The 20,037-nt window shown below is 40.8% G+C and overlaps 1 protein-coding gene across 1 annotated transcript in view; it reads left to right on the top strand.

Annotated features, from left to right (window-relative positions):
* Positions 1-20,037, top strand: part of LOC122787927 (peripheral-type benzodiazepine receptor-associated protein 1-like) — a 1,795,954-nt gene that overhangs the window by 1,648,464 nt on the left and 127,453 nt on the right. The gene's annotated exons all lie outside the window — the stretch shown is intronic.

Genomic DNA, 20,037 nt, shown 5'->3' with positions numbered 1-20,037 from the left:
GTGTGTGTAGGGGTTCAGTTACTGTTGCCATACTTGCTGAAGGTTGACCTCTGTTTTGTCAGCATACTTAATCGACAAAATAGATTGTCACTCGGTGTGAGAGATGGACAGTTAATAGGATTGGGGAATATGTCCTTCCCCCAGGGATTGCATGGTCTTAGAATTAAATTAAATAATTAGTGGGGGGGGCACAGGAGGATGCCAGAAAGACATCTTAGCAGTTGCATGCTCAGAGATTATTCCTTGGAGCATGAGCAAAGGTATGCAGACATTAGGTTGTTGATCATTTGATGATGTTAAACACACTGCGGTCTGGAAGATTTGAGATTATAATTTTTTTGGACTACAGTAATAAAAGCACTCCATTACACTAACAGCAGGAGTGCTGTATGCTGTATAGTGATCTTCACCCATTGCAATTCATTTGATTGAAAACCAAATGATTGACAAAATTCAAGAAACAGCACAAATGGTTGACTACAGTTTTGCAAGAAGCACGTTTGGTTGAATTCAAGCTTTATATATTATAGGTATGTAGGTGTGTGCAGGAAAATTAATGTTTGACTGAAGAGGTGGTGTTTGTATGTGCAAGATTCTGTTATGTCATGTCATATATCATATCATATCATCATAACAGAATACTTGGCCATTGACCCAAGGGAGTCTTTTTAAGCCTACCAATCTTCCCAATAAAATTTGACAAGTATTGGTTCCCAAGGATTTTGTTGGGATATATATCCTTGAGCATGGGTGGCTGTGCACTTACAAGCTTCATTTCCCTTAGAGACATAGGTGCCAGACCAGGGATATATTTATGGTTCAGCATCCATGATCTAAACTTTGCTTGAATAGGTGCAGGGATGAACTTTGATTCACATGGATGGGAAGCCTGTTTCAGAGAAGGGGGAGCTTCTGAGACGCACGTCTGTCCCTCCAGCATGTCCTGTTTATATTGCAGGCAACATTTTCATCCCTTGACTGAATGTTCATGGATCCTGATGCCATTTATTCCATAGCTTCAGGGCACCTTCCATGAGCATAAACAGTTAGTCAACTTAAGCTGAGCTAACTTAAAAGACACGTTTGGATGCCAAGCCCTTTAGAGCTCTAATGCCACTGAAAAGAGCGCTTCTCTCCAGAATTTAAAGCATCGACGATTGCCATGTACTATTTCATTGCTAGGCAGGATAAGTTCCCTTAGGGGAAAACCTTCTACATATTATTTTTGTTTTAATTCACTTTCATGTGTGAGAAAGTACATTTTAAACTAAGAATATGTATTTTTATTGACTATCATGTGACTTTGTTGTACTTTTAAATGGGAGCACACACTTGTGTTTGACAGTTTAGAAGCTGATTTACACATTCTAAAACCATTGTTTGTGTGTGGAAACTATTTAAATTACTTTTTGGGGATAGTAAAGCATATTAGAGTGCTTTTTACTATCTTTTTATTGGGAAATGTGCCTTTATACTACTTTTGAATGTTTACCAGCTTATGCTGCTAGTTTTCTTAGGAAAGAAGCCCATTTCAGCTTGATTGTGGAACTGACTATTGGTCCTCCTTCCAGCCACAAAAGAGAAAATTAACTGAACAGCATTTGCCACCACAGCAGGCTAGCAATATGCCTTGGGGAGGGGAGTGACTCTGTAATGGTCAAAGCTGGTTTCTCCGACTACTCAGCTTTTTCCTGGGATCCCACTGGTGTTGCCCATACTGCCTTTATTACTGGGGGTTAGCCACATCCCTTGTGATTTTTGGGATCCCCTCAGTGGGCTTGGGAGAGTCTTTTTTGTCAGTTGGAAGGTGACCCTGCTTAACCAGAATGGTGTGCCCATCCTTGGGGAGCTGCTGTTGCTTCTAAAACTCATGTTTGCCCTAACTTTCCTGTCAAAAAGAAACAAAACTAAACATATAGTTTCTCTTGCTTCTGTTTCACTGGAGAGTAGTACTTTAAGTGTGGCTCAAGGACTGTTGACCCTTCTTATCAGGTGGTTTCTGGTAAGTAAAAAAGGGGGTTCCTCTTTTTCTGAAGAGATTCAAAAAATTGAATCTGTAGAGGAGTGAGATGCGGCAGATGCAGCTTTTTCTCCTCACATTTCTGATTCAGACTGAGAACGTTATCTGAATCTCCCTGTCAAGGATTCTCTTTCTCTGAGATTACTTCCAGAATGTGTCAGTGTTTTCAGTGGTAGGACATGGAGGATTCACAGTCTCTCAAACAATACTATGAAATGTTACAGATGGAATTGCCAGAACCTCTTCCTACCTCATCCCCAAGTACTGCCAGCATTGGAGGATGTGTTTGTCACAGACTATGGTTCCCCAGTAGCCAGCTTGCTGAAGCTAAGAAAGCAGATAGAATGTACAAAGTTACTCACTCTTTCAAATTTCTGTACACTCATCCCACATCTGACCTAGCAGCTATAGCTTTAGTTAATCCAGCAGCTGCCAAGCATTTTGTTAATTTTAATCTTTCCCCATCTGACAAGGATGTTAAAACAGGTGATAAAAGTTTGTGGAAAAGTGTATGCTTCTGCAACTTTAATTTTTAGAATTTTCAGTTCTCATGCTCATACGTTAAAGTTTATTCTGACCAACTGTAAAAGTGCGAGGAATGTTTTACCTGCAGCTCCTTCTTGTGAGGAAAAATTTCAGGTCACTACTCATAATTTAAAGTGTGTTTATGACTGTAGATACTACATCCACGGCTGTTTTCACTGATACTGCGTTGAGGAAGTTTGCCTGGTTGTGTTCTCATAAAACAGTGATTTTAAATTCACCTTTGGATAAAGATTTAGTTTTTGGATGCTCTGCTTTAGGATTATCAAAAATATGACGAGGGGTAGACTGATACAGGGAATCTCTTAGATTTTCAGCCCTTTTTCTCTAAATTTTCCAAGGGTTTTTCTGCTGCCTTGTCCAATTTTGGTAAAAAAAACAAAACAGTCTCAGAAAAATACTGGTAAGTATATGTTTAAAAAACTAAGGCAGGGAGTTTCTAAAAAGAAAACAGGAACCCTTCAGAACAAAGGAGAGTCATTCCCTCCAGTAGAGCTCTTTTGAGTGTGTACCTTTAACCCCCCCTATGGCTTCAGCATTAAAAATAAAATTAAAGTTATAATTTTTTTTTTAAATACCACCAGAGATGGTATATCATCAATATTGTGTTTGCTGCTATCATATGTTGTCACAAAATTCAATTTAAATTTTCCATGTAACATGTATTATGTGGAATTATTAATTAATGAAAATACAGGCATATTTTATTTGAGAGTAGGGTGTAACTGGAGAAACGCCTGGCCTGGAACGCACCTGATCGTAAGTCAGAATGACTATGTAAGGGCCTTTGTCACACCACCCCACCCCCCTTCCACTCTGGCAGTCCTTTATCCCTTCCCTAACGTCTTAATCTGCACTTCTCACAATGGCAAAATATTGTTGCGGACAGATTCTGAGACTGAATCAGCAGAGTTACTGATGGCTGTGGGAAGAAATTCTTCCATTTCCTGGGAATTATTCCATATCCTCCTGCCCTACAGCACATGCTTTCTGAGAGGGTAATAGAAACAGTTCCTCCTTCCCAGTTGGGAACAGGTTTCTATTTAAGAATGTTTCTGGTGCCAAAGAAAGAAAATGCCCTGGAGACCATTTCTGGACCTTTCTTTCCTAAACTAGTTTGTTATAGTGTCCAAGTTCAAAATGCTTTCACTTCAGAATGTCCTATCCCTTCTTTCTCATTTGATTGTTTTGGCAACTTTATATTTAAAAATGCTTATCACATTTCTGTTCTTCCAGACTTCAGGTGTTTTGTAAGGTTGTGTGTGCCTGGGTCACATTATCAGTTCTCTGCCTTACGTTTTGGACTATCCACTACACCAAGAATGTTCACAAACTGTCCAGCTCCAGTTATAGCTCAATGTAGGCTACAGGGTATCCACATATTCCACATTTAGATGACTTGCTTATCTTTGCAGGGTTTTTTTTCAAAGTGTTAGTAATCTCTCAAGTGGGTGAGATCTCTCTTAAGCTGGGATTTCAAGAGAATCCCCAATGATGTTAACATATTATAGAAGAATCTGACACAGACAAATGATTGGTGCCAAGCTCACAGGCTAAAACTCAACACAAAAAATGCCTCATTATCCCCTTTAGCAAAGTAGTAGCCCCTGCTAATTATGATATAGATAGCACCCCTCTACGTTCCAACTCAGTGGTGTAAGACTTGGGAACACAGGTTGATAACAATATAAACTTTGATCACCATGTGTCTGTAATGGTAAGAAAAGCATTCTCCATTGCGCATCTCATAAATAAGGGCATTGCATCCAAGATCAGGAAGGTTATAGCTCCACTTTACTCGACCCTTTTCAGACCACTAACTGAGTACAATGCTCCCTTTTATATATACCTCACTAGACACCTGCAGCAACTGAAGGAGACCACAGAGGTTTCTAACCAAGAGAATACGGGTCTATATTAGATGATCGAACTTTCAAAAGTTTGTGTGTCATGTAGTCGACACCATATGATCGAATTTTTGAAAGTTTTAACGGAGATCTCCGTACAGCACAGAATGGGAAGATTTCCCTTTTCTGCACTGTAGTGCGATTTCGGAATTTGTCTATTTAAAGAGCAGGGGGAGGGGGCTTGTCCCCCTGCTTAAAATGTTCAGGTAGGTTATTTGTGTAATTTCTTTTATTAGATTTTCGAACTTTTAAAAGTTTGATCATATGGTATCGACCATATGACAGTCAAACATTTGAAAGTTCGATCTAATATAGACCCGAGAATCCAGGGCCGCCAAAACATGACATACATGGAAAGACTGAAAGCCCTGTCACTATACTCTATCATACAAGCTGCTGAGATGTGACCTATTTCTGGCCCACAGAGCAGTTTCAGACCCTGCCTTAATGAAAATACTGCACATCTGCAATTCAAATGGGACAGGAATAACTCGCTCCAGGGATATCAACCTTATCTGTAACATTAACAGAACATGCTGGAGAGAGACATCTCCCAGCGATTGCAGCTCCTCTGAAATAAGCTCCCACTCCGTGTGAAGCAGAGCTCCTCAGTGACCCTATTCAACTGCAACCTTGACAACTGGATGGGTGACTGTAAATTCACCCCAGAGGTCACTCCTATGTCTCTCATGGTTGGGACAGTTGGTGCTGATCACAGAATTGCTCTAAGAATGACCATATGGTCAGTAAGTGTACTCAGGTTATTACACTGGAAGGCTTGTAAAGGTCCTAGGGCCATTAGCCTAGTAACCTGCTATGAACATTCAAAAGTCTTTCACTCTGTCAAATAGGATTGTGTTCTTGTGGTGTCTGCTAGACACCTCAGTACAAAGAGCTTTTATTCCACAGGAAAAAAAAAAAATCTATATTTATATCTACTACGTGTTCCACTCTGACTTTGGTCACTTCAAGGGAAAACCTCAGGATTTACGTCTCATGGCATCTATAATTCTCCCAATAACTCTGGGAAGAATCCATATGAGAAAGATACCGTGGTACCTGAAAACTCTTTGGTCTCAACACCAACACCCATTATCTTTTCAGAGTCCAGTTCTGGGAGCTGTGGGAAGAGAAATCACTTGGTGGAGACATCAAATAACAGTTAGTCAACACAGATCTCAGACTTTGCATGGGGAGCAGTGTCAAGGTCGAATTAAAAGTGAAAAGTATGTGGGATAACAAAGGCAGGCAAGCACATAAATATAAGAGATTCTTGCCCTTATCAAGGAATTCAGTTCTATGATTCACATTTAGTCCCCGGGACCACTTCAAGTTATGGACAGTAGCACAGTGAAGTGGTACATGAGCAAGGGGCAACCAGGTCTTACCCCCTATGCAGATTAGTCATGTTAGCATGGGGTATAGCTTTACAATGTAATCTCACTCTACAGGCTTCCTACATTCTGTCAGAACAAAGTTGTGTGGCAGACAAGCTGAGCAATGCAAAAGGCAGTCATGAATGGAAACTAGATTTGGGGCTCCTTCCATGAATTAATACATCTCTGCGGAATTCCTTAAGACAACCTTTCTGCCCATGTCTGTTGAGCCAGCTGGCAAGATCTGGCTCCAGGACTCCATGCAAGAAGGCCTGAAAAACAGATGCTTTTTCTTTTCCTTGTCCTGGATTGTTCCTGCATGCTTTTTCAACCTTTCCATTTATATCCAGGGTACTTCTGAAGATTCAGTATAAATCCCTCAAAATCATTGTGGTGATTCCCTTCTGGCCCAGGCAACAATGGTTCTCCCTTCTTTTTGAATTAGCTGGAACAGTTACCACAAGTTTCATTGCACACTGGATCTATTCACACAAGAACATGGGTGTTTGATACATTACTGACCCTAAACATCATCTACAATATTTGTGTTAGTTACTTTAATATGGCCTGTCTTATTCCTTTGTCAGGATGCATTTGTCAGCCATTTCAGCATAGATGCTCCTCTTTCAAGGCATCCCATGTCAAAATGTTTTTGAAAAGGGTACTGCATAAGAGACCTCCAAGAAAACTGGTGGCTCCTCCTTGGGATCTTAATTTTGTGTTAAGAGAAGCTCTAACACTTGCTGTGTTAGAACTAGATCATCTGGCTGACTTGAGGTTCATAACACATTAAACAGTTTTACTAGTTGTTCTAACCTCTGCAAGAACAGTATGAGTTGCAAGCTTTTATAGTGAGTCAGCTTAATCTTGTTTTTCCACAGAGACAAGGTTTCCTAGAGAACTAATCATTTTGCCTAAAGTAGTATCTGAGTTTCCTATAAGCCAAACTGTCCATCTCTCTCTGTTCTTTCCTGAAACCCAAAATGAGGGAGAAAGGATACTTCATACCTAGGATGTCCATGCACAACTCAGACACCATCTTGACAGAGCAAAATCTTTCAGAACTTCTCATCAGTTGTTAATTTCTTGTTAAAATGAGGAGGAACAGCCTTTGTCAAAGACTGTTTCCAAATGACTGTCTCAGGCTATTACCTTTTATTATTCTGACCACAACAAAACTATTCCAGGTAGGGTCAAGGTACATTTTACTAGAGAAGAAAAAGCAAAATGTGAACAGGAAACCAAGAATTAGTAATCCACAAACGAAAAGGCTGCCAAATAATCCAATTCTTTATTCACGAAACACTCCAAAGAATAAGTCGACCAATGTCAGGCTTTATCAAGACAGTTTAATACCTGATATACCATAGTTTAAATACACTGACTAAGTCCAAAGACTCCATTTGATTGGCTTGAATTAATTTACAACAATTAAAATTAACCATTGAAATAAATAATCCACAATTGGTTTCATTTTAAAGTGCTAGTGCAGTAATAATCTAAATGCGTTTACGTTTGTGAATAGTGTAATTGTTAAAACATTTGTTGCTTAGAAAATAGTTAAAAGCAATCTCCATAAAAAATATATATACGTACATCAATTACTTTAAAAACACTTTTAAAACAATTGTAGAATCAATTTTATAAACACTTTTAAAAACAACAATGACAACAATGATGTGGTGGCAACCTGCGATGCAAAAAGTATTTAAACCTAGCTACGACCAAATCTAGTACAAAATGCACACAGAATAGTGAACCTACAACTCAGATGCCTTCTAAAATAGGTGTCCATATATACATCTGAAATTTGATGTGTAAATAAATAAGTGAATAAATAAATAAATAAATAAATAAATGAATGAATAAGCAAGTACGATACAAACAAGATGTAAACATCGGAAAAATGACATAAACCTTATTAAAATGGGTAAATTTGATGTGAAAATAAATGAATAAATAAATGAATGAATGAATTAATTAGTACCATTTAATTACTAAACGTACCGGACTTAGGGGGTAATGAACCTACATTATAACCTAGCTCTTCTAATCTTCAACACACTTTTAATACTAGTTGACTCATTTAACCCTGGAGGTTTAGTTGCGTTTAGGTTTATCTGCCATAACAGCTCTTTGTATTCGAGGGAGGCTTCCCACTCCCCTCCTCTGGGATTATGAGGTACATGCTCAAGAACCATGAATTTCAAAGCCATCATTGTTGTCATTGTTGTTTTTAAAAGTGTTTATAAAATTGATTCTACAATTGTTTTAAAAGTGTTTTTAAAGTAATTGATGTACGTATACATATTTTTAATGGAGATTGCTTTTAACTATTTTCTAAGCAACAAATGTTTTAACAATTACACTATTCACAAACGTAAACGCATTTAGATTATTACTGCACTAGCACTTTAAAATGAAACCAATTGTGGATTATTTATTTCAATGGTTAATTTTAATTGTTGTGAATTAATTTAAGCCAATCAAATGAAGTCTTTGGACTTAGTCAGTGTATTTAAACTATGGTACATCAGGTATAAAACTGTCTTGATAAAGCCTGACATTGGTTGACTTATTCTTTGGAGTGTTTCGTGAATAAAGAATTGGATTATTTGGCAGCCTTTTCGTTTGTGGATTACTAATTCTACATTTTACTAGAGCCTTAGCTCCATCTATGACTTTTTGGAAAGGGTTGGACTTAGAAGTATTCTACAGCAGCATCTTGGTCCTCTCTACATACTTGTACAAAGCACTACAAGCTAGATTCCTTCTCCTGGTTTAGGTCAGACTTTGCTAGGATCATTCTTCAGGGGTACTTCGATCCTTCTCGTACATCCTGGTTGTTCTAAGCTATGGTAGTCTACTTATATAGCTGGGTCTATATTAGCTAACCGAATGCTTACGTAATCAAATCCTACGACAACGAACTATATTAAATGAAATCTCATAAAGTTGAACAGCTATAACAAAGAAAATGCTGTAATTGAAATGTTTTAGTTGGCCAAATACGTTCTATTCACATTTGCGTGTCTACGTAATAGTGCTTACCTGAAACTATAATGTACGTTTACTAATGAAATCAATAAAAGTGAAATAATATACGACGTACATTATATTTACCTATATATCAGGTTGTATAAGATATAAAGTACAGTTTATATCTTTTTTAGAATCATTTCTGAGATAACCCAAATATAAAAGTTCGTGAGACGTGCTTATGCATGTTTTGCACATGTGCTAAACTTCAACATGGCTAACGAAACACTGCATACACCCGGAGTTATGGGAGAAGTCTATGATACGGTAAAATCACAGAAAGGCAGGGATATGCTAAACATCGATGGCTATCTGTTTAATTTAGAGAAAAGAGTAAAGGAAAAACACTAGTGGTGTTGTAAACTTAAAGTTAAAGACAGGTGTAAAGGTAGGGTAATAACTTGAAAATACACTGAAGTCGTCCTGTTAAAATCTACAGGACATCACCATCCCCCAGATGTTACTGAAGTAGAGAAATATATAGCCTGTGACAATCTAAAGCAGAGTGCTAGAGTGCGTAGGGACACCCCTTAATTAGTGGTTGACGACATTATAGCAAGCATGTCTGTTGAAACAATATTGTCCTTGCCATCACGTAGATCCATGTTACAACAGGTCAATAGGGTAAGATGTATGAATATTATATGTTATACAAAGCTTTGTACAACCTTAGATAGTGTTGATCCTAGTAGCTGCAACCTCAAAGAGGGTACTTTTCTGCAGAAACGAAAACTTGATTTCCATAACAATCTGCATGTCTTATTGTTTTCCACCCTTGAGAATCTACGTGGATTTGAGTGAATCTAAAATGTGGTTAATGGATGGAGTGTTCCTCACTAAAGCATGTTTATGTAGACAGCTATACAGCATACATGCTTTAGTGATGATAGGAGATAACACTAAATGTCTTCCACTGGTGTTCTGTCTGATGTCTAAAAAGTGTTTTAGATCATATAACTATGTGGGACTGTCTATTTGAGCTCTTAAACGATGCTAAGCTAACTGTTAGTGTACAGTTAATTTTGTCAGATTTTGAGCTTGCAGCTATTAAAAGCGTAAAATATAACTTCACTAACTACCAATAAAGGCTGTTTGTTCAACTTTGCTCAGACCATATGGCGTAAAGTGCAAACATTAGGTCTAGCAACATTATATGGTAAATGCGTATCATTCCAGGTTAATGTGAAAAAACTAATAGCTCTAGCATTTCTGAATGTAGATGAAGTTATTCCTGCATTTCAAAATCTTTCAGAATCGTTCCCTACTTCGGGTAAGGAGTTAGTACAGTATTTCTCTGATGATTTGTTCTCTGTAGACATCGTAAACAGCAGACCCCGTCTTAGTAATGTCGACAGGTTTCCACCAATGTTTTCTGTACAGTTTTGGAATGTTTCGGATCTGAACAAGTTATGTTTACCCCGGACACAGAACTATGTGGAGGGGTGGCATAGAAGAATTCGCTGTCTACTGGGTAGGAGAATATGTGATATTGCTTGTGTTTTATCTGAATTGTCCCTGAGCAAAACAAGGTGAATGAAACAAGAGTTAGGTTGTTGTCTGCAATACCACCTTCACCTAAAAAGAGAAAAACTATGGAGCGCTGCGACAGGTTAGAAACTGTTATAAAACATAAGGCTACCTACACACAGGATGACTTCCTATGATCTGTGGCTATGTTATTGAAAGTGTAATGCAAGACCGTTACTTTTCAGTTGTGCATGATTTAAGTGTTGGCCGTTACTGTGCAGAATGATTGTATTACAATTTACAGAGTGTGTTGTAGGATTCTTTATGATAATTTGTGTTATGTTTCAGAATGTGTAGTACGTTTAGGGACATTATTTTGTCACGCAGTATGGTGAATGGTTAGAAAGGTATTAGTTTGTTACGTGCATAGCTTTCTTTCACGCACTGGGTGCTTCGGTCTTGGCCAAACAAAATATCTAGACTATATGATTTTCGGCAATTTAGCTTTTCTATTATGTATGGTTTCATTGTATATAGTTAGTTGACGTGGGATTCGATTACATAAGCGTTCGGTTAGCTAATATAGACCCATATAGCTTAGGTTACTGCAGTATTGATCAATATGAAGGACATAGTACAGTTGCATAAGTAAACCTAACGCAACAGTAGATGTTCGAATGATCACTGCTGCAGTAGCTGCTCCCTCTTTTCATTTTTTTATGCCAGGGAGTGGACATTTATTTTTTTTTGTTCCTAGAAATGTCCACTTGGGGCCCAGCCTCCCTGTCTGTTGTCTTGAAAGCTCTAAAGTGCTTGGTGCCCAAACTTATCTTTTTACTCAGCTCAGCTAGCAGTTTTGGTGAATGGAAAGTGCCCTGAAGTTTTGAAAGCTGGCTGGCTGTTATATCCTATACAGGATATAACCTAAATAACTTAAGCTACTGCAAAAGTGATCATTCAAACATTTGCTGTTAAGGTAAATTTAGTTATACAGCTGTACTATACACTTTTTGACACTAAGTTTTAGACCATGATTCTGGCACTAGATGTTAGTCTGTCAGGCCTTCTTGGTGGATATTTGTGTCGTGGAGGGCTTCAGTGACTGCATCCAGTTTGCAATCATTTTCAGACTTGGTCAGTCAGAGACCCTTGATGTTAGCCTTGACTTCAGAAGTAGATGTCAAACAGGAGTGGCTCAGCACTGAGCCCTGAGGTACCCCACTAGTTACTGGCCTTTTTGTGAAAGTAGATTCCCCCTAGTCTTACTTCTTGGGTCCTGTCTGTAAGCCAGCTGGTTATCCAGCATGTGATGTTGAGTTTATACCTAGTGTAGTGAGCTTTTCTACAATACTAGTCTGGTATTGTGTCATATATGCCTTGTCCAGGTCATGGGAGGCATTATGCACCATTTTGCTTCTTGTCCATTGCTTTGGTGACCTTTTCAAAAGTGTTCACCAGGTTGAGTAGGCAAGACGTGCCCTTGACAAAGCCATACTGTAGGTTACCTATTGCATCTTTTAGGATATCCATGATTTCTCTCTCTGTAGCTTTGCATATCAGTCTAGTCAGGCTTATAGATTGATAACTCCCTGGATCCATGGATGGCCCATCCTTGTGCAGAGGGACAAACATTGCAGTCTTCCATTCATTTGGCACTAAGCCTGTTTGGAGGCTGTAGTTAAATAGTGATTCTGGTAGGCCTGCTGGTTCATGTTTCATGCTGTTAAGGAGACACCCTGGGATATTATGGAGACAAAAGTGTGGCTGGTTCAATTTATGCCCTGTACCGGCACTATGAACCAGCACCCCACCCAATCAGCTCTTCAAGTGAAGAGCAAAAAAAAAAAAACACTTCTCTGTAATAAGCTGTAAGTGATCGGTTTATTACAATTAGATTTATGCACCCCCAGCACAAAAAAGGATGTTTCCTCTGCTGGTACACCAGTCAAGTGGCCAGATGCATGACATGCCCCCTCACTCCCCAGCCCCAGCCATTCAGGTCCAGTTTCTCTGCCCTGCCCCAACCCTCCATTAACATATTTTATTTAAAAAAAGTTCTTTTAAACTTTTGCAAAAAATTGTTACAGTTTATGCCTGCCTGCACAGAGTGCTTCAGCGCTGATGTTTTAGTTTAAGAAAAATATTTTTAAACTGTAGCAGACTGTTTTCTACAAATACAGCAGACTTCTTCTACAGCTTATACCCTTGCCTGCAAGGGGTGCTAGAGGACTCCGGTTTAGTTTAAAAAAAAAGTTTTGTTTTTTTTTTTTGCTTTTCTTTTTTACTTTTAAACTGTAAAACTGTTTGCAAGCAGTTTCTATACTTTAGACCAAACCCTGAGCGCTACACTTCTCAGATTTGACCACAAATGCAATAAATTTTTTAAAAGCTGGTATTGCATTAGAGAGAGATGGGGATCGGATAGTGCCCCCTAACACTTTGCGCCTGGGGCCGTTGCCCCTCTTGCTACACCCCGACTATGCTACTGTAGCAGGACCGATTGATGCAGTGCTCTTCACCTTGGAGAGCACCTTGATTACTTCTATCTACTTCTGTCTAGTGATAGCCGGGGAAGTTCTGGAAGTGGGTATTTCCTGAGGGGCATCTGTCAGGGAGAGGGGAGTAAGATTTGAGCTTAAGTTGTTGGTCTAGAGGTTTGCTATATCTTCTGGCTCCATATTGGTGACACTTATTTACATGTACAATTAATTCAGTACATTGCTGTGTATTGTCTTTGAGGTTATGGACATAACCAAAGAAAGCTTTGTGATTGCCCCTGGCCTGGGAGGTTAATTTTACCTCAAATTTGGTTTGTGTAGACTTGATCATCTCCCTGACTTGCTTGTTTAGGTTAAAGTGGGATTTATTTTTACCTTGCTAGGCATTGCATCTCCTAAATTTTTCCATGAATTTCTTCCTATTGTTATACAACCTATTGATGTTGGGATTCCACAAGGATGGCTTGATTTTTTTTTCAAACTTTATTAAATTATCACTTGTGACATAGGCAGATTTAGATTCATATGAAAGTAATCAAACTATATTAACATGACAAACATTATACTTCACATATATTGCTAAGTACCGTATAACCTAAGCAATATTACATAAATTATTCAATTCCTGTATTTTTTTTTAAAGAAACATCTTTATTAAACCATCACTTACTACATAGGCAATCATACATTTTATATAATTGAAAAGAAACCACACTGGCACAGTCCTAGTTGCAAGCATTTTATATATCACAACCCATACTAACACACCCAGTTTTAAACATTATTCATCACTTATAATCTACCCAATCTTTCAATTCTCAAACATTACATAACTCATTTACGTCCTGCCGCTTTTTAGACCTCATTCCTCCCTTGTATATATTGTTCTCACAATTCCCATGTTTTCGTATGTAGTTTGCTCCTACCCTTTTTTAAAGATCTCAATTCCAGTTATTTTATCTCTGTTACTATATTCACTACTTCCAGTATAGTTTGTTTATATTATGATTTCCATTTTCTAGTAATTGCTTTTTTGACAGCCACCATTATTAGACACAGCAAGGCCTTGCCACGTGTAGGCAAATTCCAAGTCTGTATTATAGCTTTGAAAAATCGTCTTCCTCATCAGACCAACATGCCCACCCAGCATTTCCGACAGTGCATCACACAGGGAATCCTTAGTGTCTGCCAACTCACCGCACTCCCAGAAAATATATCCCCAATTACCTCTTTCTTCCCTTTCACACTGCCAGCATTTACCTTCTGCCTGAGGAAAAATTATCTGGAGTCTACTTTGGGTATAAAAGTATCTATGTAAACATTTCCAGGCAAAAATCCTAAATCTTATAGATATTTGGGAGACACACATATAGACTCCCATTGTTTCTTTGTGAGTTGCTTATCCAGTCTCTCTTCCCAACCCTTTCTAACCTCCTGTGATTGATTCTTATAATTATCATGCAATATTTTATATACTCTACTAATTATTCCTTTTTTAATGGCATCTTCTGTACTAGATTATATTAAAAACTCTACCAGTGCTGTTCTTTCGTTTAGGACCCCCCCCCCTCACATTTCTTTCTCTTAGCCTATACTCTGATATCAGTTCCTGATAGGGAAGGCAATCGCAAACCTGTAGTCAAAATAAATTCTTGGCGTCTTCTCATTCTATAATCTTTCCCTCTCTAGTTATTTACTCCCAGTATCTTGGTTCCTTTGCCAGTTTTCTCCACTAAATTCCAGCCCCCTCTTGCCTATTGTCTGTATCCCTAATGGCAGTCATCCCTATTGGCAGAATCACCTTTCTCCATTCCCGTGTCGGTTTAGTTCTTAGAATACTTACTGCTATTTTATGGATATATTTTGCATGATTATTATTTTCCTTAAAGGGCTGCATCCAAAATCCTAGTCTCTATTTGTTTCTTGAGCTTCCCTCGTGTTTCATCATAAACCCTTTCCACTTTAAATTATAGTTTTCTGGTTGTGCTATGTATAGGAGTTTTAACTGTGTAGCACTGAAATACCCCTTCAAATTGGATAATCCTAATCTGCCCTGTTCTATTGGAAGAATCATCTTATCCCACTTGACTCTTGACATCTTCCCCTCCCAGATAAAGTCCTTCAACTCTTTATTAATTGCTACCCACAACTTCTCCTCTATTTAATAAAAATATGCCTGACCTGTGTGTAAGACTAAAGGGAATAAAAACAGTTTAACTACTTGTATCTTACTATCCATATCCATATAACAAAGCTTCCATTTTTCTGTTTTTGTATTATCTTTTGTTTAGTGTCTTCCCACATATCCTTAGCTGTCACACTAATATCATTTTAATCCATATGTCCCCATAAATATCGGTATTCCTGAACCAGTTCATGTGTGGGGACATAAATTGCCTTTGTTTTAGCTTCATTAATTTTGTACACTAAGAACTGAAATGGTCTCAAAATGTTCCACAGCACTGTAATGTCTTTTTCTGGATTTGTCAGGTACAAAATAGTATCATCTGCAATTAAAGGCAGCTTTTCTTGACTACCATACCAATTATATCCTTGGAATTTCTGAATCCCTTATTTTCTTTGCCAGTGGTTCTAAATATAATGCAAATAATAAAGGGGAATAGAGGACACCCCCTGCCTGGTTCCTCTGCTCAAGAAGAAATTATCAGAGATGACCCTACTGACTTTAGTTTTTGCCTCCAATCCCTAGGATGATTTGATTTTTGAGTTCATCCTGTACTTAATCTGGGTAATTATAAATGTCTGTATGTAGCTGTTAATATAATTTGACAGGGTTTCTGTAAATGATGCCAGATAGTGAAGTTCTCGGTGTTTGAGGGGGGTTGCTTTGAAATTTTGCCAGAGTGTCACTTAGTAGTAGGAAGTTTGCCCTTTTAATTTCAAAAGTTTCCAGGGTTAGCCTGTGTCCTTTGGTTTTATCTTCATTTCAAATGAGACGTATTTATGGTTTAATCTGACAATGTGAAGATGTTACACTAGGGAGGGTGCAACATATTGTTACGTTTATGAGGAACAGATCAAGGATGCTTGTGCCCCTAGTGGATGTACAGACTAACCGGTCCATGATGTTTGCATTTACAAAGTCCAGAAAACTCTGTGCCTGCAGGTTAGGGGACATGTAAGATTCCCAGTTTATATTGGGGTAGTTAAAGTCACCCATGAGTATGTTGTTAGGTTGAATGGGGAGGGTCTCCAGTACATTTAAGTTTGCACTATGGTTTTCCTGGTGAGAGGTGGAAACTATAACTTGCATGGATATGGAATGGGACTTTGTCTAAAGTAATTTGGACATGCAGAATCTCAAGCATGTCATACTGATGGACTAGCCATGATGTGTGCTTGTTTTTAATGTAGAGACACCACCTTTTTTTCATTCCTGTTTAGTAGTTGGTTGAAACTTGTGGAAGGCATTATATCCCTGCACTGCTGGAGTGCTCTTAGTGGTTTTAAACCATGTATCAGTAAACGCACAGACATCCATGTTCTTCAAGCTAAAGAGAACTTTCAGGGAGTGGAGTTTCTTGTTTAGACTCCTGGTATTGAGAAATACAATTTTAGATTTTCCCGGGCTGGTTTACCTATGTCTGTAGATTTATCAGATTGTCAGTGCCTAAAAAAGGCAGTATGGGTTGGACAAAGTTTTAACCAATATTCAAATCCCAGAGGGGACAGGTGACCACCCCTGGCAAAGCAGCACGGTCTGTCAGCCGACTCGGCCTAATTCTCCCAGGCGGACAAATACTGTACCCGCTTTGAAGGATGACATTTAAGCTAATTGTTAAAGTCAGATCTGAAGTAGTTGAATTCATTTGATCTTGAGACTGTGGGTTACAGATCTGTATAATATCTGACCCGACTGCATATCCAGCTTCTGAGCTAAGTGCCAAGCTCCTCCCCTTACCCATAATGCCCCTGCCTCCTTCCACCCCCCCCCAGATCTCATTTGCCGCTGAAAAGTAAGCATCATGGTCTGAGCTCCTAGTGAATTTTTTGGGTAAGTGTGTGTTTTTTGGGGCTAATTTCTCTCTCTGATCTTTGTATCTCGACTTCCCCTTTGCGCAGGCATCGGTTACAAAAAAAAAAAAACTCTTATCCTCTTATCTTTCCTGTAGTGTGTGTGCGTTTGCACGTGCACATGCTGAGTGTTTCTGGGCCTGTCTTGGGATTATGGCAGAGACCCCTAAGCCAGGTTTCAGAAAGTGCACAGAGTGTGGTCATAAGCTTTCCCCAGCTGATGGCCACACTCTGTGCATGGTGTGTCTGGGGTGGCCCATCTACAAACCTCCTGTTCTGTCTGTACCTGGTTTAACCCCAGGGCACAGAAGGACAGGAGGGATAAGCTCATTCTGAAGGGCCTTTTTCCTTCCGCGGGAACAGTAGCCCCTGTGCCTCCAGCTCCTGGTTCAGCTTCTACCTCTTCCCTGGTTTCTGGGATTCAAACTCCCGCCAAGAAGACCAGGGAAGAGAAGTCAAAAAGGGATGGGCCAAGGAAGCGATCTCCTGACTGCTCACCCCCGGCGGAGCCACCAACTAAATCAAGGCCAATTACCAGGCCACAATATCCCCGGTTCCACTCTTCCAGGTTTTCCCCTGAGTCAGAGGAGTCCTGGATCCGGTCTCCCTTACGGGCTTCTCCCCACCATCACTCCAGATCAGTGTCGTTGGCCTCCTCCTCCCACTCCACCTGAGGTCTCAGTGAAGCGGAGATGGATAGGATGATGCAGAAGTTCATCCACACCCAAATCCAGATGGGAGTCTTGCCTGCTCCCTCTCCCTCTGGAGCGGGGAGCTTGCAGGCCTTCTTTACCCAGAGTACTCCGCCTCCGATCTGGCCTTCGGTTTCGGAGCCTCTAGATCGGAGGACCCTCGAGGTTGAGGGGTCGGCTCCAACAGTACCTTATACCTTGACACTGGCCATTGCCTTGAGTGTGTCGGATCCGAACGGGACAGATCCGACAAGCTGTCGGAGCCGTAACCTCTGCGTCAGATCTGAGGGGTTGTTGTTGGCTCCAAGTGTGCCAGAGCACAGTCTTCCCCTCGGTATCTCGGCTCTGACTCGCCCGTCGGGTCAGAAGGGGATGACTTTTGCAGGATGTCCATTCTCCTTCAGCCTTTGATGTGGTAAAGAGAGTTCTCTCGATTTCATTGAGGCCGTTGACCATCTCATCCTCAGACTCTGCCCCGACTCCCTCTGTTTTGGGTATGGTCACAGCCAACCTGCCATCTCAGGGACTGCCTGATGCCGTTTTGCCTCAGGAAGCCCCTGCTTGGGAGCAGCAGGATGTTGGCAAGTCCTCCCCAGAGATTCCCACTGAGGAGATTCCTCGCAAATGCACATGCAAGAGGAGGCACTTAGACTCCCCCGATTTGGGGGAAGGGGAAGGTTCCCCCCCGATCACTCCCCGAGGATGTCTCCTTTGGAGACATCATGGAATTCCTCTGCTAAAGGCGGGGTGGTGGTCTGCCCAAAAACCAACCTCGGACGAATCAGTTTTCCTTGAGGCATTCTGCACAGGCCCATCTGCTTCTTGGGTGTCCCCTCCCTCTGATCACTTAGTGGAGCTTATAAGATCTCGGGCATGGAAGGAACCAGACACGGTGGAGCCCATCCCAAAGCACCCAAAGTCCTTAGCACCCCTTCGGACAGGACGTACTGGAACAAAGGATCCCTGGTTGATGTTATGTTGGTAGCAGCTGCCACTAAGAAAGAGCTCGCTCAGGAGATCCCTTCGGTCCATGCTTCTGACCAAGAGTCAAGGGCGATGGATCAATTCAGGAAGTGGATGTACGCTTCAGCCACCTTCTCAGTAAGAGCGCTGAATTACATGGGACATGTGATTCGGCTGCAGAGAGACCTAGTAAAGGAGATTGCTGAGTCGACCCCCGAGTCCATGTTGGTGGAGACATGACATTGTTTTCTGCTCATATGGCCACTCTGAAGTCAGTCGCTAGCACCTCCATGCTTCTCTTCTCCCATGCTACTGAGCGAGCCATTAGGGTAGCCAGTACAGGCGTTGCCATCAGGTGACATGCCTGGCTCCAGGTATGTCAGTTCTCGGAACCCTTTAAGGCATTGTTCACCAATGACCCTACAATAGTCCCTCCCTGTTTGGGAAGTCAGTATGCTTTGGTCCAGAGTGAGGAGGACAGGAAGACACTGTCTGCCATCGGGATCCACTTCTCCCACCCTCAAAGATCCTTTTCTAGGAATCAGCGAGGGGCTAAGAAGATGTGGTTTCAGAAGTCTCACGCTTTTTTCCAAGACACACAGGACTCACCATCCCCTAGAGGCAGAGGGGGTTATGATAGATGCCGCCCTAGAGGCAGAGGCGGTCTGAGGAATTATGGGTCTCAAGAACCATTCTCAGACAGACCCACACAGCAGCCCTGAAGGGCTGCCGGTATGCTCTTCTCTGGAGGCAGTCGGGGGCCCAATGGAATGGAAGTCCATAACAACAGATCATTTGGTGTTGCAGATCATATCCAAAGGCTATTCGATCCCATTCCTCAAAACCACCCCTTCCTCCGAAACACCTCCCGGACATCCCACCCACGCAAAGGGAGGATGCAGGACTAGAAATGGAAAGGCTGCTAATAAAACGAGTCATCCAGCCTGTCTCCCTTGACCACTCTGGATCAGGCATTTATTCCAGGTTCTTTTTAGTGGCAAAGAAAATGGGAACTAAGACCCATTTTGGATCTGTCCATCTTGAACCTGTCAGTTGCCAAGGCGAAATTCCAGATGGTCACTCGTCAGTCCATCCTGACCTTTCTGCAGGCGAATGATTGGATGAGCTGGATCGACCTCCAGGATGCGTACTATCATATCAAGATGGACAGGCGCTGTCGGAGGTTCCTCCACTTCCAGCTAGGAGCCAATCATCAGTTCAGAGCCCTTAACTTTAGTCACGCTACAGCCCCCAGGGTGTTCACCAAGGTGATGGGAGTAGTAGCGGCTCACCTGAGGCTTCAGAGTATTCCCTTACCTGGACGATTGGCTCCTCTCTGTCTCTTCCATGCATCAACTTTGCCAAGCCAGGGATTACTTTCTTCTCCTAGCACGGAGGTTGGGCATCACCATCAATCTCAGTAAGTCATCGCTGATCCTAGTCCAGACATTAGACTTCACTGGGGCTTGATTAGACACTCTCCAAACAAAAGTTTTC

This window comes from Protopterus annectens, chromosome 13.part0 (genome assembly GCF_019279795.1).
Source record: "Protopterus annectens isolate FY-2018-M chromosome 13.part0, PAN1.0, whole genome shotgun sequence".
NCBI lineage: Eukaryota > Metazoa > Chordata > Ceratodontiformes > Protopteridae > Protopterus > Protopterus annectens.
This window is presented reverse-complemented; position numbering and strand designations above follow the sequence as displayed.